Here is a 19,795-nt window from a genome sequence, read left to right on the forward strand (position 1 = left end):
GAGAAGATGAGTACTGCATTCACCTAAGCAGCCATCTTGGTTCCTCCCTTTTTGGGGTCTTTATTGGAGCCTTCTTTAAGTAGTCATGATTGAGTTATTGGCCACTGATGCTTGATTCAATCTTAAGCCCTTCTCCCCACCCTGGAAGTCAGGAGATGGGACTGAAAGTTCCAATCATCTAACCACATGGCTTGCTCCTAAGAGTAACCATCTCCCACCTTTTGGTGGGGTCCAAAAGTTACTTCAACAACACAAGAAACACCCTTGTTGCTCTCCTCAATAAGGAAATTCCCAGAGGTTTGTGAGTTGTGAGCCAGGAACCCTGGATGAAAGCCAAAAATATAAGACAAACATATTTCAGTCATCTGAACGACCATATATTTCTGATGTCATAATATTGCAAAAGATCTTTCACATATCTCAGTGAATTTTTAAAACTTTGTAAGATAAGATTATGCCTCATTTATAGAATAAACTGAAATTCAAAATTGTATGTGCTTTGGTCCAAGCACACCAGATCTTCTTTTACTATCTGTATTTTTAAGTGAAAATTTATCTTACTGCAACTTAAAAAACTAATCTGATCTAGCCATCTTTTTCTAGCCTTTTTTTTTTTTTACAAAAGATTAGAGGAGGATATCTAAATTATTTTGTTAATCCTCACCAGAGAATAATTTTTCTGCTGACTTTTTCTTTTTTTTTTTAGAGAAAGTGGGAGGAATAGAGACAGAGAGAAACATCAATGTGAGAGAGACACATCGATTGTTTACCTTCCACACTTGCCCCAACCAGGCCTGGGGATCGAGCCTGCAACCAAGGTACATGCCCTTGACCTGAATCAAACCTGTGAACCTTCAATCTGCCGGGCAATGCTCTAACCACTGAGCTAAATGGCTAGGGCAAGGTGGTTATATTTTAACTACATCTCAAAGGGTTTAGCTTGTGTATATGTTATACTGTATATAAAAAGACTGATAACTTTCTGTAATAATAGTTGGTTAAAATTATTGGATGGTTTCAACTAAAATACTACATATATTTGATAAAAATTTATTAATCTAAGTAATACATATTTTTATTGGGAAATTACTAACAATAATATAGATTTGTATTTCACTTTGTCAAAAACAGAATATTTGCTTCAAAAGAAGTGAAAGTGTAAACACACAGAAGCTTCATTTCTTTTTTTAAAATATATTTTTATTGATTTCAGAGAGGGAAAGAGAAATTGAAACATCAATCATGAGAGAGAACCATTGATCTGTTGCCTCCTGCACACCTCACACTGGGATCAAACCTGTCACCCGGGCATGTGCCCTGAAAGGGAATCGAACTGTGACCTCCTGGTTCATAGGTTGACGCTCAACCACTGAGCCAAGATATTGAAAAACTATATGAAGAAATGATGACAGAAAACTTCTCCTACCTAGTGAAAGAAATAGACTGACAAGTCCAGGAAGCACAGAGAGTCCCAAACAAAAGGAACTCAAAGAGGCCCACATCAAGGTCCACATCATAATTAAAATACCAAGGGTTAAAGACAAAGAGAGAAGCTTAAAAACACCAAGAGAAAAGCAGTTTGTTACCTGCAAGGGAGCACCCATATGACTGTCAGCTTATTTCTCCAGAGAAACTTTGCAGGCCAGAAGGGAGTGGCAATAAATATTCAAAGTGATGAATAGTAAGGACCTACAACCAAGATTAGTCTACCCAGTAAAACTATTATTTAGAATTGAAGGTCAGATAAAGAGCTTCACAGACAAGAAAAAGCTAAAAGTTCATCATCACCAAACCAGTATTACATGAAATGTTGAAGTGTAGTCTTTCTCATCCACTTCCTCCTCATCTTCCTTCTTGTTCTTCTTCCTCCTCATCCTCTTCTTAAAGGAGAAGAAAGAGAAGGGGAAAAAGATAAAAAACATGAAATTACAATGGAAAATAAATATATGTCTATCAACAATTGTATCTATAAATCAAAATAAATAAACAAGAAATCTAATAAACAAAATAAACTAGTGAATAAAATAGAATCAGAGGCATGAAAACATGGAACAGTCCGATGAATCTCAGAGAAAAGGGGGCGGGGGCTAGGAGAGCTTACCCAAAGATCTTACATGCATATAAGCATTAACTATGGACACAGACAATAGGGTGGTGAAGGCCTGGGGCAGGGTAGGAAGCGGATGGAGGGGGATGTTGGGGCGGGGGAAGGGAGACATCTGTAATACCCTCAACGATAAAGATTTAAAAAAACCAAAAAACTCTATTCTACATTTTAGTATTTTATTATTTAATTTTTTAATATTTAGAAATGTGATTCACTAAGAATTTATTTTTAAGTATGATGTAAAGAGGGGATCTAATTATATCTTTACAACTGGTGGCTGGTTATTTCAAGATCACTTCTTAAATATTCCATCAATTTACTAAATTAGAATATCTCCTTAAAAACATACTGATTTGTTATAACCACATGGATTTTTGTACTCTTTAACATAGTCCATATATTATTTGTCCCTTCCAATACCCATAATATAATTAGTTTAACTTTAAATTAGTTTAATTTATAGTAAATTTTAATGTATGGGATTAGCTTCCCTTTATTATTATCTGTATTCATAATTTCATGTAGTTGTAATTTCTTAGGTTGACATCATGTATTTTCATATTTTCAAGTGTTCTAGTCTTCCAATTTGTAATTTCAACTTTGTGCTATGATCCAATAAGTATACAGTACAGTGTGTCAATATAAGAAACACCCAAATATGTAAATAATTTTTAGAAGAGTTTATTTGATCCACTCATCTATTAATGGGTACTTTGGCTGTTTCCAGATCTTAAGTATTGTAAATTGCATGCTATGAACATAGGGGTGCATATATTCTTTCTGAATGGTGTTTTGCGTTTCTAAGGATATATTCCTAGAAGTGGGATCACTGGGTCAAATGAAAGTTCCATTTTTAATTTTTGGAGGAAACTCCATATTGTTTTCCACAGTGGCTGCAGATACCATTCTGAAAGGTGTGAGGAGATACCTCATTGTCATTATAATTTGCATCTCTTAGATGATTAGTAAATTTGAGCTTTTCATATGTCTCTTGGCCTTCTGTATGTCCACTTCAGAGAACAGTCTTTTTAGTCCTTTCCCCATTTTTTAATTGGACTGTTTGTCTTCCTTTTGTTAAGTTGTATGAGTTCCTTATATATTTTGGAAATTAATCCCTTATCAGATATATCATTGGGAAATATGTTTTTCTATGCAGTGGGCTCCTTTTCATTTTGTTGATGGTTTTGTGTGTGTGTTTTTGTTGTTGTTGTTGTTGTTGTTTTTACTGTGCAGAAGCTTTTTATTTTGATGTAGTCCCATTTGTTTATTTTCTCCTCAGTTTCCTTTGCCCTATGAGATGTACTGGTAAACATATTATAGATTATTGGATAAAAAATCTGTGGTATATTTACACCATGGAATACAATGCAGCTGTAAAAAAGAAGGGTCTCTTACCATTTGAGACAGCATGGAGGGACCTGGAGAGTATTTGCTAAGCAAAATTAGCCAATCAGAGAAAGAAAAGTATCATAGGATCTCTCATATGTGGAATCTAATAAAAGGGTAATATGCAAATTAACCGACACTCCATCACAAAGATGGCGGCACCCATAGCCACAAGATGGCAGCGCCCAGTCCTCTCAGCCCCACCGGAGTCCCCCAGTCCCAGGGGTGCGGTTGCTGAGAGCGGGCAGCATGAGCGGCGACAAGGCAAGCATTCCACCCCAGCCGCAGAGGGCCTCTGGGCAACGGGCACGGAGCGGCCGGGGGTCGGGGGGTGCTTGCATCATTGTCCTGGCCAAGAGGCAAGCATTATGCACCCGGCTGCAGATTGGCCCTGGCCAGGCTAGGGCGCGGATGAGCCTCTGGGCCATGGAAAGCCTCTGGGCAGTGGGCGCGGAGTGGCCAGGCCCCGCAGAGAGCTACTGGCTCACGGATTTGTGCGCAGGGCTACTAGTGAACAAAATAATGAACAAAATAGATCCAGAGACATAGAAGCATGGAACAGACTGACAAATTTCAGAGGGAAAGTAGGGGTGGGTGTTGGGTGGGGAGAGATTAACCGGGGAACTTATATGCATACTAGAGGCCCGGTGCATGAAATTCATCACAGAGAGGGGGGGTCCCTCAGCCTGGACTGCACACTCTCCAATCCGAGATCCCTCGGGGAATGTCCGACAGCCAGATGTCCCTGCAGGATCGGGCCTAAACCTTTAGGCAGTCAGACATCCCTCTCACAATCCGGGACCGCTAGCTCCTAACTGCTCACCTGCCTGCCTACCTGAATGCCCCTAACTAGTCTGCCTGCCTGATTGCCCCTAACCGCCTCTGCCTGCCTGCATGATCGCCCTTAACCACCTCTGCCTTGGCCCCGCCACTGTGGCTTTGTCTGGAAGGACATCAGGAAGGCCGTCTGGAAGATGTCTGGTCTATCCGGTCTAATTAGCATATTACCCTTTTATTAGTAAAGATATGCATAGCCCACAAACACAGACAATAGTGTGGTGAAGTGGAGAAAAAGATGGTGGCTGGCAGGACAGAGGTAAGGGAGAGGAAGTGAGTGAGTGAGGGTATGAAAGGAGAGTGTGTGGTATGTGTGTGAGTGAATAAGGGACAGTTAAATCTCGCAGGAGCAGCAGGGGCTGGCAGACCAGGCTCTTTTGGACAAGGATAGACTACTACCGTTGTGGGCACTCCCTGGACTGCAGGACTCAGGCACGGAGCCCACGCCATCTTGAAGGGGACAGCGGCCTTTTCTAGGAACTCATCAGCACCACCACCCAGTCAGGACTTTGACACTACCCACGACCCAGCAGCCACTACAGCCAAAATCCTGCTACCCCAACTGCAGACCCACGGACCCTGGGACCTACACCTCCAAAGGTGCACTGTTCCTGCAGTAGTAAGTGCATCTTCCCCCCTCCCCAGCGGCAGAACTCCGGACACCACATTTGTGCGTCTCCAGCGTGCAGGCATCCAGCGCACACAACTCCGTAGGCAGCACCTGGGAGCCACTGGGAGCCCCCGCTGGGTGTGATTCTGTATAGACAAGGGCGCGCTGCCCTGCAGCAGAAATTCTGAATTTCCTCTGCCTGAATAACTGCCTGCAGACACCCCAGCTGTGTAACTTCAGCGCCAGGGCCCCTCAAAGTGTGTCAGAGCTCTACACCGGCAAATGCACTGGCAAACGCACCGCCAGCCACAGTTCGTGCTCACATTTCCAACGGGCAGGCACCCTGAGCCCATCTATCCACAGGGCACTTGTGGGATCTACTGTGAGTCCTTGCTGGGTGTGATCTTGGACAAACATGGATGCACTCCCCCTGGCAGTAGAAATTCTGAATATACTCATCCTGGATACCTGCCCACAGACGCCTCAATTATGTGGCTTCAGTGCCAGGGCCCTTCAGAGTGCTTCAGTGCCCCTTGCTGGCAAACACACCGCAGGTGCCCCTGTGAGCCTCCACTGGGAGCGTGTGCATATCCACCACAGGTGCACCAGCAAAAGCTGAGTCTGCCCACCCTACAACTACAGAACTCTGGACACCACAGTCACGCCTTTCCAGAGCACAGGCCCCTGAGACCCATCACCCCAACAGACGGTTCCTGGGTGCCACTGTGAGTCCCCGCTGGGAATGCACGATTTCAATCAAGGGCACAAGACAGCAAAAATTGGAACACCCCCCTCCACGGCTGCTGACTTCTAGACACCACAGTTGTACCTTTCCAGCTCACGGGCCTACATCAAGAGAACCCAAATAGCTCTAGTAGGGAGCTATACTAGATTACCAAGCCAAGAAGACCTGAGAAATCACACCAGTAGCACCATCCCCAAAAGAACCTAAGTATCAAACCAATAGCACCTACAATCAAAACGTTACAGCAAAACATGGGAAAACAAAAAAGCAATCCCCAAAGGAAAGAAAAAGAGGAATCACCAGAAAGGGAGTTAAACAAAATTGATGCTAGCAGCTTAACAGAGATAGAATTCAGAGTAATGGTTATAAGGATGTTTAAACAGCTGGATGAAAAATACACACAACTTAATGACAAATATACAATACTCAATGAGAACTATAAGGAGCTGAATGAGAATGTCACCAACATGAAAAGGAACCAAGAGGAGATGAAGAATGACATAGCTGCAATAAAGAACACAATGGAAGGCTTAAAAAGTAGACTAGAAGAGGCTGAGGACCGCATCAGCGAATTAGAAGACAAGGTAGGAAAAAACAAACACAGCAGCAACTGGAAAGAAGACTTAAAAAGCAAGAGGAGAGCCTAAGGGAGCTTTGAGACAACACAAAACGAAACAAGATAGGGGTACCAGAAGGAGAGGAAGAGAAGCAAGGAATAGAAAACCCGTTTGAAGAAATAATGACAGAAAACTTCCTTGATATTGGCAAGAAAAAAACTATGCAAGTCCAAGAAGTACATAGAGTCCCAAACAAGTTGAACCCCAAAAGACCGACACCAAGACACATCATAATTAAATTGGCAAACACCAACAAAGTAAGAATCTTAAAGGCTGCCAGAGCCCTAACTGGTTTGGCTCAGTGGATAAAGCATCGGCCTGCAGACTGAAGGGTCCTGGGTTCAATTCCAGTCAAGGGTATGTACCCTGGTTGCAGGCACATCCCCAGTAGGGAGTGTGCAGGAGGCATCTGGTCGATGTTTCTCTCTAATCGATGTTTCTGGCTCTCTATCCCTTTCCCTTCCTCTCTGTAAAAAATCAATAAAATATATTTAAAAAAAAAAAAAAAAAAGGCTGCCAGAGAGAGACAGAAAGTTACCGACAAGGATTCTCCTATTAGAATACCAACTCATTTCTCAACAGAAACACACCAGGCCAGAAGGGAATGGAATGAAATATACAAAGTGATGCAAAGCAAGGGACTGAATCCAAGAATACTATACGCAGCAAGGCTATCATTCAAAATTGAAGGTGGAATCAGGAGCTTCACAGACAAAAAAAGGACTAAGGGGGTTTATTACCACCAAACCAGCAATGCAAGAAATGCTGAAGGGTCTGCTGTAAAAAGAAGAAATAGAAAGCGAAGAAGGAACACAGGGGAAAAGAATAAAAATGACAACAAATAAGCACCTATCAATAATAACTTTAAATGTAAATGGATTAAATGCCCCAATCAAAAGACATAGGGTAACTGAGTGGATTAGAAAACCTGACCCATATATCTGCTGTATACAGGAAACCCACCTCAGAAAAAAAGACGCACACAGACTGAGGGTGAAGGGATGGAAAAAGGTTTTCCAGGTGAATGGAAAAGAAAAAAAAGCTGGGGTAGCAATACTTATATCTGACAAATTAGATCTCAAAGTGAAGGACTTAAAAAGAGATAAGGAAGGCCACTTCATAATACTAAAGGGAGCAATCCAACAAGAAGAAATAACTCTGGTAAACATATATGCACCCCATACAGGAGCACCCAAATACATAAAAAATCTCCTGGAGGATGTCTAGGGAGAAACTGACAGCAATACAATAATAGTGGGGGACTTTAATACCCACTATCACCATTAGACAAATCTTCTAAACAAAAAATCAGCAAAGAAGCATCAATCCTAAATGACTCACTAGACCAGATGGAATTAATTGACATCTTCAGAACATTTCACCCCAAAGCCACAGAATATACATTCTTCTCAAGTGCACATGGGTCATTTTCAAAGATAGACCATATATTGGGTCATAGGCAAAGTCTCTTCAAATTCAAGAAGATAGAAATCATATCAAGCATCTTCTCAGATCACAATGGCATAAAACTAGAAATCAACTACAATAAAAACAATCCAAAAAAATCAAACACCTGGAGACTAAATAGCATGCTATTAAACAATGACTGGGTTACCAGAGAGATCAAGGAAGAAATAAAAAACATCATGGCAACAAATGACAATGAAAACACAACAATCCAAAATCTATGGGACACAGCAAAAGCAGTATTGAGAGGGAAGTTCGTAGCTCTACAAGTCTACTACAAAAACAAGAAACAATGGTAATAAATTACCTAACCCTACAACTCAAAGAGTTAGAAAGAGAGCAACAAGAAAAGCCCACTGTAAGCAGAAGGAAGGAAATAATAAAGATCAGAGCAAAGATAAACGACATAGGGACCAAAAAAAAAAAAATACAAAAGATCAACAAAACCAAGAGCTGGTTCTTTGAAAGGATAAACAAGATTGATGAACCTCTAGCCAGGCTCACCAAGAAGCAAAGAGAGAGGACCCAAATAAACAAAATCAGAAATGAAAGAGGAGAAATAACAACAGAACCCACAGAAATACAAAGGATTGTTAAAAAATACTATGAACAATTCTATTCCAACAAACTAGACAACCTGGAGGGAATGGACAGATTCCTAGAAAAATACAACCTTCCAAAACTCAATCAGGAAGAATCTAAACATCTCAATAGGCAAATAACTATGGAAGAAATTGAAGTAGTCATAAAAAAGCTTCCAGCAAACAAAACCCCAGGGCCAGATGGCTTCACAGGAGAGTTTTACCAAACATTCAAGGAAGAACTAAAACCTATCCTCCTCAGACTATTCCAAAAAATTCAAGAGGAAGGAACACTTTCAAGCTCATTCTATGAAGCCAGTATCATCCTAATATCAAAACTAGATAAAGACAACAAAATGAAAGAGAATTATAGGCCAATATCCCTCATGAACATAGATGCCAAAATTCTCAACAAAATTCTAACAAATAGGATTCAGCAGTACATCAGAAAGATCATATACCATGACCAAGTAGTATTTATCCCAGGAATGCAAGGATGGTACAATATCTACAAATCAATAAACATGATACATCACATAAACAAAATGAGAGATAAAAACCACATAGTCATAACAATTGATGCAGAAAAAGCATTTGACAAAATCCAACACCCATTTTTGATAAAAACTCTCAGCAAGGTGGAATAGAAGGATCATACCTCAAAATAATAAAAGCCATATATGAGAAACCCACAGCCAACATCATACTCAATGGACAAAAACTAAAACCATTTCCCCTAATAACAGGAACAAGACAGGGATGCCCACTCTCACCACTCCTGTTTGACATAGTACTGGAAGTATTAGCCATTGTGATTAGACAAGAAGAAGAAATAAAAGGCATCCAAACTGGAAAAGAAGAAGTAAAACTCTCCTTATTCGCAGATGACATGATATTGTACATAAAATACCCTAAAGACTCCATCAAAAAACTTTTAGACTTAATAAATTCGGCAATGTAGCAGGATACAAAATTAACGCCAAGAAATCTATGGCATTTCTATACACCAATAGTGAACTTACAGAAAGAGAGACTAAAAAAGCAATCCCATTTACCATTGCACCAAAAAATTAAGATACCTAGGAATAAACTTAACTAAGGAGGTAAAAGACCTATACGCAGAAAACTATAGGACACTGAAAAAAGAGATAGAGGAAGACGTAAACAGATGGAAGAACATACCATGTTCATGGATTGGTAGAATCAACATCATTAAAATGTCCATACTACCCAAAGCAATATATAGATTTAATGCACTCCCCACTAAAATACCAAAGGCATATTTCACAGACCTAGAAAGAACTCTCCATAAAGTCATCTGGAATAAAAAAAGACCCCGAATAGCCACAGCAATCTTGAGAAAGAAGAACAAAGTAGGTGGGATCTCAATACCAGATATCAAGCTGTATTACAAAACCACTGTTCTGAAAACAGCCTGGTACTGGCACAAGAACAGACCTATAGACCAATGGAATAGGATAGAGAACCCAGATATTGACCCAAACCACTTTGCTCAATTAATATTTGACAAAGGAGGCAAGAGCATACAATGCAGTCAAGATTGTCTCTTCAATAAATGGTGTTGGGAAAATTGGACAGATACATGCAAAAAACTGAAACTAGATCACCAACTTACACCATACACACAAATAAACTCAAAATTGATAAAGGACTTAAACATAAAATGGGAAACCATAAAAATACTAGAGGAATCCACTGGCAGAGAAATCTCAGACATATGTCGAAGCAATTTCTTCACTGATACCACTTCTAGGGCAATGGAAACTAAAGAGAAAATAAACAAATGGGACTACATCAAAATAAAAAGCTTTTGTACAGCAAAAGAAACCATCAACAAAACAACAAGAAAGCCCACTGTGTGGGAGAACATATTTACAAATGTTATCACTGATAAAGGTCTAATCTCCAGCATTTACAGGGAACTCATACAACTTAATAAAAGGAAGACAAATGATCCAATAAAAATATGGGTAACGGACCTAAATAGAAACTTTTCAAAAGAAGACAGAAGGAAGGCCAAGAAACATATGAAAACATGCTCAAAGTCACTAGTTATCCGAGAGATGCAAATCAAAACGACAATGCGGTACCATCTCACACCTGTCAGAATGGCTATCATCAACAAATCAACAAACGACAAGTGCTAGCGAGGATGCAGAGAAAAAGGAACCCTGGTGCACTGCTGGTGGGAATGCAGACTGGTGCAGCCACTGTGGAGAACAGTATGGAGTTTCCTCAAAAAACTAAAAATGGAACTCCCATTTGACCCAGTGATCCCACTTCTAGGAATATATCCCGAGAAACTAGAAACACCAATCAGAAAGGATATATGCACCCCTATGTTCATAGCAGCACAATTCACTATAGCTAAGATTTGGAAACAGCCCAAATGCCCATCAGCAGATGAGTGGATTAGAAAATTATGGCACATCTACACAATGGTATACTACACTGGTATAAAAAAGAAAGAATTCCTACCATTTGAAGCAGCATGGATGGAACTGGAGAGCATTATGCTAAGTGAAATAAGCCAGGCAATGAAAGAAAAATACCACATGATCTCACTCATTTATGGAAAATAAAGAACATTATAACCTGATGAACAAAAAGATAGATACAGAGGCAGTAAAGCATTGAACAGACTGTCAAAATTACAGTGGGGAGGCTGGGGAGTATTGGGGAGGGTGGGAAAGAGATCAACTGTAGGACTTGTATACATGCATATAAGCACAACCAATGGACACAAGACACTGGCGGGGGGGTGGGATGAGGGCATGCGACAGGGGTTAGGGGAGGCTGGGGGAAGGTCAATGGGGGGAAAAAAGGAGACATATGTACTACTATATGTAATACTTTAAACAATAAAATAAAATTTAAAAAAAATTGTGTGGTGAAGGCCTGGGAGTGGCAGGTGTAGGGTGGAAGGGGTCAATGGGGGAGAAAAAGGGACATCTGCAATACTTTTAACAATAAAAATAAATTTAAAAACACAGACAAACGAAGAGAAAGAGCTTATTTGAGACAAACTGACAACAATGCTGGGAAGTAAGATTTCAAATGTTCCAAAGAATGACAGATTTACAGTTTCTTTTATAAGTTTGAATTAAGGAAGAAAGAAAATTACACGAAGGTGGGAGAATGCAAGGTACAGGATAGTTAAGATTATGTGCTCCTTTGATGGTCCTTTGCCCATTTGAGGGGTCTGGAAGAGAGAATTACTTATGGCATTGCCTAGATGTGTTAGCCTAGATGCACAAAAACAATGGGCAGCACTTGCTTAAAAATATTTTACTAAAGTTACAGGCCTGGGGTGTGACTACCCACCATGACCTGCCCACTTAGGAATTACAATCAGACTAGAGGCCCGGTGCATGAGATTCATCCACTGGGTGGGTGGGTCCCTCAGCCCAGCCTGCACCCTCTCGCAATCCGGGATCCCTTGACCCCTTGCTCCTTACCACCCACCTGCAGCAGAGGTGGGAGAGGCTCCCACCACCACTGCTATGCCCGTCAGCCGTGAGCCTGGCTTCTGGCTGAGTGGCACTCACCCTGTGGGAGCACACTGACCATCAGGGGGCAGCTCCTGGGTTAAGCGTCTGCCCCCTGGTGGTCAGTGCACATCATAGCAACCAGTTGTTCCATGTTCGGTCGATTTGCATATTAGGGTTTTATTATGTAGAATCACCTTGTCACATTACTTTTCGTCACTGAACTATTGTATATCCCCCCTTTTATCCACAAGTGTTTTTAAAAATAGTAAGTTGTTGGTTTTTTTATTCATTTGTTCATTCATTCACCAAATATTTATCGAGCATCAACTATGAGCCACATACTTGAAATATATCAGTGAGCAAAAGAAAGATTCCTGACTTTGTGAAACTTACATTAGTAAGTAGCAGGCAATAAACATAATTAGTAAAATATACAGCATGCCAGAAGGTGACAAGTGTATAGATAAAATAAAACAAAGCAGATATAGGGGAATCATGGGTACAGGTGGAAGGGCTTCAATTTTAAATATGGTGATTTTAAAAATGCCCCGAGAAAGTGAAATTTGAGCAAAAACTTAAAGGAAATAAGGGAGTTAGCTAAATGGGTACATAGCAAAATGAAGAATAAACAGCTTGTGCAAAAGCGCTCCAGTGGTAGCATGCCAAGATCATTTGAAGGGCAAGGAGGCCATTAGAGCAAGCAAGGGCAGAGAATTAGAGATGAGGTCAGAGAGGAAGGAGTGGGGTCAAAGGCTTTTGTATGCCATTGTTATGACTGAGGTTTCACTATGAGTGATAAAAGGAGTCATTGAAAACTTCTAAGCAGATGACACAGGGATATTTATATTTTAAAAGCAACACTGGCTATTATGTTGAGCATAGACTATATGGAGCAAGGGTAGAACCAGAGAGATCCAATAGTAGGCAACTAAGCAGTAATCTAGGTGAGGGATGATACTAGCTTGGATAAGGCTGGCAGTTATTGAGGAACTGAAAAGTAGTCTAGTTCTACTTCAAAGGTACAGCCAACAGAATTTCTTGATAGAATGTGTGGTATAAAAGAGAAAAATCAAGCCTCAGCAACAGGAAGGACGGAGTTAGCATCAGTGAAATTAGAATGACTCCTGAACAGGATAAGGGTTGGAAAATCAGGAATTTGCTTTTGAATGTTAGGTTTCAGATGTCCACTTGACCTCCAAAAGGAGATTTCAAAGAGAACCAAGGATTTCAGGAGAGAAGGCTAGATATAAGTTAGAAAGTTGTCAGCAAACAGATGTTTTTAAGTCATGAAACTAGTTAAGATCACTAAGATGTATAGATGGAGAAAGGACTGAGCCCAGGGCACTCTAATATGAGATTAGGAAGAAGCATCAGACCAGTAAAGGAGACATCAATAATGTAGGGAAAAAGTGTGATGTTCTGGAAATCAAGGGGGGTGGGAGGGAGTATATTATGGAGGAAGGAATAAATCCACTGTTTCAAATGTTGCTGTAGGTCAAATAATCATAAGATTAATGATTAACCTTTGGAATTACCATATTGAGGGTATTAGTGATTTGACAAAAGCAGTTTTGGTGAAGGGGTGAAATCCTGACAGGACTAAGTTCAGGTGAGAATGACAAGGGAGGTATTTGAGACAAACATAGACTATTATTTCAAGAAACTGTGTTGCAAAGGGGAATAAGGAAATGGGAAAGTTTCATTAGTAAAAATATTTTTTCTCCTAGGCTTCATCTTCTCTCTCTCATGTTATTGCAAATTACATCTTTATACATTGTGTGCCCAATGACACAGATTTATAACTATTGTTTTCGTAGTTATCTTTCAAATCACAAAAAGGAGTTACTAACAAAAAATATATTAACCTTGACTTTTATATCTACCTATATAGTTACCTTTAACTGTTGATTTCTTCATGGTACTGCCCAGTGTCCCTTCATTTCAGGCCGAAGGATTCCATTTGGTATTTCTTGTATGGCAGGTCTTACAGTGACAAACGAATCGTTTTTGTTTATCTGAGAATGTCTTGTTTCATCTATATTTTTCAAGGATAGTTTTGCTGAATACAGAATTCTTGGCTGACAGTTATTTTCTTTCTGCACTTTGAATATGTCATCTGATTGCCTCCTAGCTTCCATGGTTTCAGGAGGGAAAAAAAATCAGCTGTTAATCTTACTAAGGATCTCTTGTATGTAAGGACTTGCTTCTCTCAAAATTCTTTGTCAACCCTAGCCAGTTTGGCTCAGTGGATAGAGTGTCGGCCCACAGACTGAAGCGTTTCAGGTTCAATTCCGGTCAAGGGTACATGCCAAGGTTGCAGGCTCAATCCCCAGTGGGGAGCATGCAGGAGGCAGTCAATCAATGATTCTCTCTCATCATTGATGTCTCTATCTCTCTCTCTCCCTCTCCCTTCCTCTCTGATATCAATAAAAATATAATTTTAAAAAATTATTTGTCAATGACTTTTGACAGTTTGATTATAATGTGTCTTGGTGTAGGTCTCTTTGAACTTAACATACTTGGAGATTGTTGAGCTTCTTAAAAACCTAGACTCATGTCTTTTATAAAATTTGGGAAGTTTTCGACCATTATTTCTTCAAATTGTCTTTTTTATCTCTCCCCTCATCCTTGGACACCCATCATGCAAAAATTAGTATAGTTAATATTTCCCACAGGTCTCTTAAGCTCTGTTCATTTTTTTTCCTTTCAGTTTAGATTGGGTGATCTTAATTGACCTATCTTAAAGTCTACTGATTCTTTCTTCTCACTGCTCATATCTGTTGTTGAACCCCTCCAGTGAATTATTAGTTTCAGTTATTGTGTTTTTCAACTGCAGAATTTCTATTTGTTTCCTTTTTACAATTTCAATCTCTTTATTGAGATTCCCTTATTTGGTGAGACATTGTTTTTCTGATATCCTTTACCTTTTTGTCCATGATTTCATTTAGCTCTTGCAACATCTTTAAAAGGGTTCATGGTAAAACTTTGTCTAATAGGCCAATATATGTGTTCTTCCTGAGAGTTTCTACTAATGTATTTCCTGTGTATGGGCCATACTGTCTTCTTTTTATGTCTGCCTTGTAATTTTTTTGTTGAAAACTAGACATTTAAATTATTATACTGTGGCAAGTATGAAAATAAGATTTTCATGCTTCCTAGAGTTTGTTGCTGCTCATTATGGTTGCTGTTGTCTGTTTACTAAATTTTTAAAAATAATTTTACAAATTCTCTATTACTGTGTGTGGCCATTGAAGTCTGTTTTGTTGGCTTAGTGGCCAACTAGTGATTCATCAGAGATTACCTTAAATGCCTAGGACCAAAATATAAAAATTCCTATCTTTGACAGTGGGTTCTATGTATGTATTGGGCAATCTATAAATCTACCTTATTTCCTATTTGAGCAGAGCCTGAAAGTTAGGCAGAGGTGAGTTATGTAGGGCCTTTTCAGGTCTTTTCTGAACATTTGCCCCACCCTGGGCATGCATGTGTCCTTTCAGATTCCCAGGACTATGTGAGAATTTTTAAAAGGCTTTATTCCTGTCACTGAACCAGGGATCGTGAAAAGGGGCCACAATAAGTTTAAATCAGGCCACAAAGCTCTCCTACAGAGATTCAACCAAGTTTTTCTTCATTGTCTGTCTGGTTACTGTAATGTTTGATCAGTTTCCAGAGTTCACATAAATTTGATTCTAAATAATTTCTGAAATTTATTTGCTCTTTATATAGAGGGACATGTCCTTGGAGTTCCCAACTCACCATTTTTGTTGATATCACTTTCAAGGGACTGATTTTGAAGAACCTCAAGATTTGGTAGTGGAGTAAAGGAGGATGGGCCTATAAAAAGAATTGAGAGTTGTGCTGAAACTGGTTTGGCTCAGTGGATAGAGCGTCGGCCTGCGGACTGAAAGGTCCCAGGTTCGATTCCGGTCAAGGGCACATACCTTGGTTGCGGGCACATCCCCAGTAGGAGGTGTGCAGGAGGCAGCTAATCGATGTTTCTCTCTCATCGATGTTTCTAACTCTCTATCCCTCTCCCTTCCTCTCTGTAATATATCAATAAAATATATTTAAAAAAAAAAAGAATTGAGAGTTGTTAGAGAAGTAGGATGTAAACAAGGAATGTAATGTATTACAGAAGCCAAGAGAGAGGGATAATACAAAGAGTAACTACTGATGTACAATGTTCTAAGAGCAAGCAGAAAAAAGACTGAAAAATATTGTGGATATAGGTACATAGAAGTCAAAGAGTGACATTAAGACTATTTTTCAATGGGGTGAAATTGGTATTTTAATCAGGACAATTCTTAAATGTGAGGAATTGTCCTACACATTACAATATGTTAGGTATCGTTGACCTTTGACAACTAAACACCAGTAGCACACCTCACCCTTGTTATAACTAAAAATATACAAGACAAAACCACAAATATACTGCCACACATTTCCAAATGCTCTGTGGAGAATCAGCACTGAAGAATTACTGCCTTAGGAACATCTATTTTGACAAAATATGAATAGAGGAGTGAAGAATGAAACTAGAGTTGTCAGAGACAAGTCTTATTGGAAATTTGGCTGAAGTGAGGAATGTGACAGCAGTAATTGGAGTCAAGGAAGGTCTGTCTTTCCCCTTCCTTCCTTCCTTCCTTCCTTCCTTCCTTCCTTCCTTCCTTCCTTCCTTCCTTCCTTCCTTCGTCACAGGATTCAGACATTTTTAGAAACAAATGAAAATGATCCTGGTGAAAGGGAGAGTTTGAGTATACTAAGGAAAGGATAACTGATAGTATAAAGTAACTGAAGGAGTGGGAGAAAAGCATATGTGAAGAAATACTAGCCTTACAGAGGCTTACCTCCTGTTTTGAAATAGTGACCTTAGGACAATGCAAATGTATTCTAGTTTCCCTGCTTCCTTCCTTGTCATATAGACTACTCTAACCACAGTAGCCAGTGTCACTTCTCTGCTCATAATTCCATGGTTTCGCATTTCACTCAGAATAAAATCCAACCTTCTTATAACAGCCTATCTGAGCCTTCATAATCTGCTTCCTTACCTACTCTTTTAACCTATCTGGCCCTTCCTATTACTTTCTACTATATTTCACCCATATAGCTTTCTGTGTTATTCTTTTTTATTTGTAATGTATTTTTATTGATTTCAGAGAGAAGAAGGGAAAGGGAGAGGGATAGAAACAATGACGAGAGAATCATTGATTGGCTGCCTCCTGTATGGCCCCTACTGGGGATGGAGCCTGAAATCCAGGCATGTGCCCCGACTGGGAATTGAACTGTGACTTCCTGGTTCATGGGTCAAAGCTCAACCACTGAACCACACCAGCCAGGCTCCTTATTATTCTTGAACATACCAGCACACTCCTGCTTCAGGACATTTGCTTTTGCTGTTCCCTTTGCAAGGAACCCTCTGCTACAGACACCCATATAGCGTGCTCCTTCATCATGTTTCAATTCTTTGCTTAAATGTTCCTTGCTTAATGACCATGATATTACTCCCTAATCTGCTACTTCCTATCACTTTCTATTCTTCTCCACAGCACTTAGTACTTCCTAAGTTACTACCACACCACTTATACATATTATGCTTGTCTTTTCCCACTAGTATATAAACTCCAGGAGGGTAGAGATTTTTTTGTTTGTATTGTTCATTAATGTATCCCCATCACATACTGGGTACTCAATAAATTGTTGAGTAAATAGAGAGAAGGGTAAGTTGAGTGTAAGTAGATTTACATATTTGAAAGCAGGAATAAATTTCCATTTGGTGGCTTTAGTTTAGGAGAAAGGGGGTGAAGTTATCTGCTGACAGAAAAGAAGAAGTAGTCAAATAAGGGGGATAGGTTTAACGAGAGAGGACATTTGAAAAACTTGCTGAGTGGGTGAGAAAGTTGAACAGTGGGTACGACTGCCTGGATGTTCTGAGGGTTCATTTGATTTGGGTGATCATATTTTAGTGGAATCCATCCATTCTATTGTTAAACAGTCTTCAGCAGTGTGTAGCTGCTCAGAGATACTAAAAAAGTGAATAGTTGGGTTAAATTCTGGCTGGTTTTGCCAGACGGAGTCAAAGGGTTTAGGACAGCGATTTTTCAACCCTTTTCATCTCATGACACACATAAACTAATTACTAAAATTCTGTGGCACACCAAAAAAATGCATTATATTTTTTGCCAATCTGACAAAAAAAATTGTTTTTCTTTTTTTTTTCTTTTTCTATCACCATTTATCCTCCCTATACCTCTTCTACCTCCAGCCACTCCCAGGTACAATACTTATTCAGTTACACCAGATGGCTATTGTTGTGTTGATGTTGTCATTTTTTAATTTGACAATCTAAGAGAAAAGAGGTCAGTGTCCCTGAGTAAATAGTCAGGTATTGCATGTTTTAAAATTCTTGTGGCACACCAGTTGAAATTGATAGTTTAGGGTACAGTACTCAATCTTGGCTGCACTTTAGTGTCTATCACTTGGAGGAACCTTATATTGATACTAGAGGCCCGGTACACGAAATTTGTGCATGGGTAGGGTCCCTAGGCCTGTCTGGCGATCAGGGCTGATCAGCTTCCCAGTCCCCCCTTCCCTTGCAGCCCACATGCCACCACGGCTTGGTTCCCCCTGCCTCCCCTTCCCTCACTCCCTCAGTGCCCTGCTGCCACAGCTGGTCGCCCACCATGTTCCACGCCATCCCCTGATGGTCAGTGCATGTCATAGCGAGCGATCGAATTCCCGGTCTTCTGGTTGAACTCCCGAGGGAACAATTTGCATATTAGCCATATATATAAATAAATATATATATGTCTCCTATCTAATGAAAGAGTAATATGCAAATTAACCGTCACGCCGCTACAAAATGGCGGCGCCCATAGCCACAAGATGGCAGCGCCCAGTGCTCTCAGCCCCGCTGGAGTCCCACAGTCCGGCTGGGAGGCACTCATGCCCCACGCACCGATCCCCGCCGCCAGCGGAGGCAGCCCCGGGGTGTGTGGCTGGGAGGCGGCCAGGCCCCCATGCACAGATCCCCGCCGCCAGCGGAGGCAGCCCCGGGGTGTGTGGCTGGGAGGCGACCAGGCCCCCATGCACAGATCCCCGCCGCCAGCGGAGGCAGCCCTGTGGTGTCCTGCCAGGGGTTGTGTGGGATGCACCCACTCAGGTATCGGATCAAGCCTGGCTGCTCTGCCGCCTCTGGAGTGTCTGGGGCTGAGCAGTGAGGCTGGAATGTTTGGGCCTGTTGGCCTGGCCAAGGGTCGCACGGGATCTGCCCACTCAGGTAGCAGATCAAGCCTGGCTGCTCTGCGGCCTCTGGAGTGTCTGGGACTGAGCAGCGAGGCTGGAGTGTTTGGGCCTATGGGTCCGGCCAGGGGTCGTGGGGACCAAGTGGACAGGCGGGATCCACCCATTCCAGTGGCAGATCCAGCCTCACTGCTCCCCAGCCTCTGGCATGTCTGGGCCTGTCAGCCCCTCCACGAGGCTGGATGCTGCATCCAGGGGACACACAAGTGGGCGGGAAGTTGACTCTGGGTCTTCTGGTGCAGGGGACTTGATGCTGTGTCCCAGTTTGTGCTGGCCCAGACTCTGACAGCAGGGAGGAGGAAGGCCCACCCCCACAGAATCAGCCAGAATCAGCCATTGGTCAGACAGCTCTCAGTGGCCTGACAGCCATCTGACAGCAGGGAGGAGGAAGACCCACCCCTAGAGAACTGGCCATTGGTCAGACAGCTCTCTGCCACCTGACAGCCAGGACTCTCATTCACCTGACAGCAGGGAGGTGGGACTATGTCTAAACATCTACTATTGATACAAGGTAGCTCTGCAGCTGAAAGAAGCCGGCGTTGCTGACAGAAAATGTCTGAAGACCAACGTGCTTCTGATCTTGAAAGAAGGTGGCACCTGCGACAGAATGTATCTGAAGAGCAGCTACTGGAAA

At 41.2% G+C, this 19,795-nt stretch overlaps 1 long non-coding RNA gene across 1 annotated transcript in view; it reads right to left on the reverse strand.

Annotated features, from left to right (window-relative positions):
• The window catches only part of LOC308234242, a 179,593-nt gene that overhangs the window by 151,550 nt on the left and 8,248 nt on the right, over positions 1-19,795 (reverse strand). The window contains exon 2 of the long non-coding RNA XR_013959036.1: positions 1,803-1,880. This is a non-coding gene — a long non-coding RNA (uncharacterized lncRNA). The remainder of the gene's footprint in view (positions 1-1,802; positions 1,881-19,795) is intronic.

The sequence above is a fragment of the Plecotus auritus genome (genome assembly GCF_963455305.1).
Source record: "Plecotus auritus genome assembly, chromosome: 1".
Lineage (NCBI taxonomy): Eukaryota > Metazoa > Chordata > Mammalia > Chiroptera > Vespertilionidae > Plecotus > Plecotus auritus.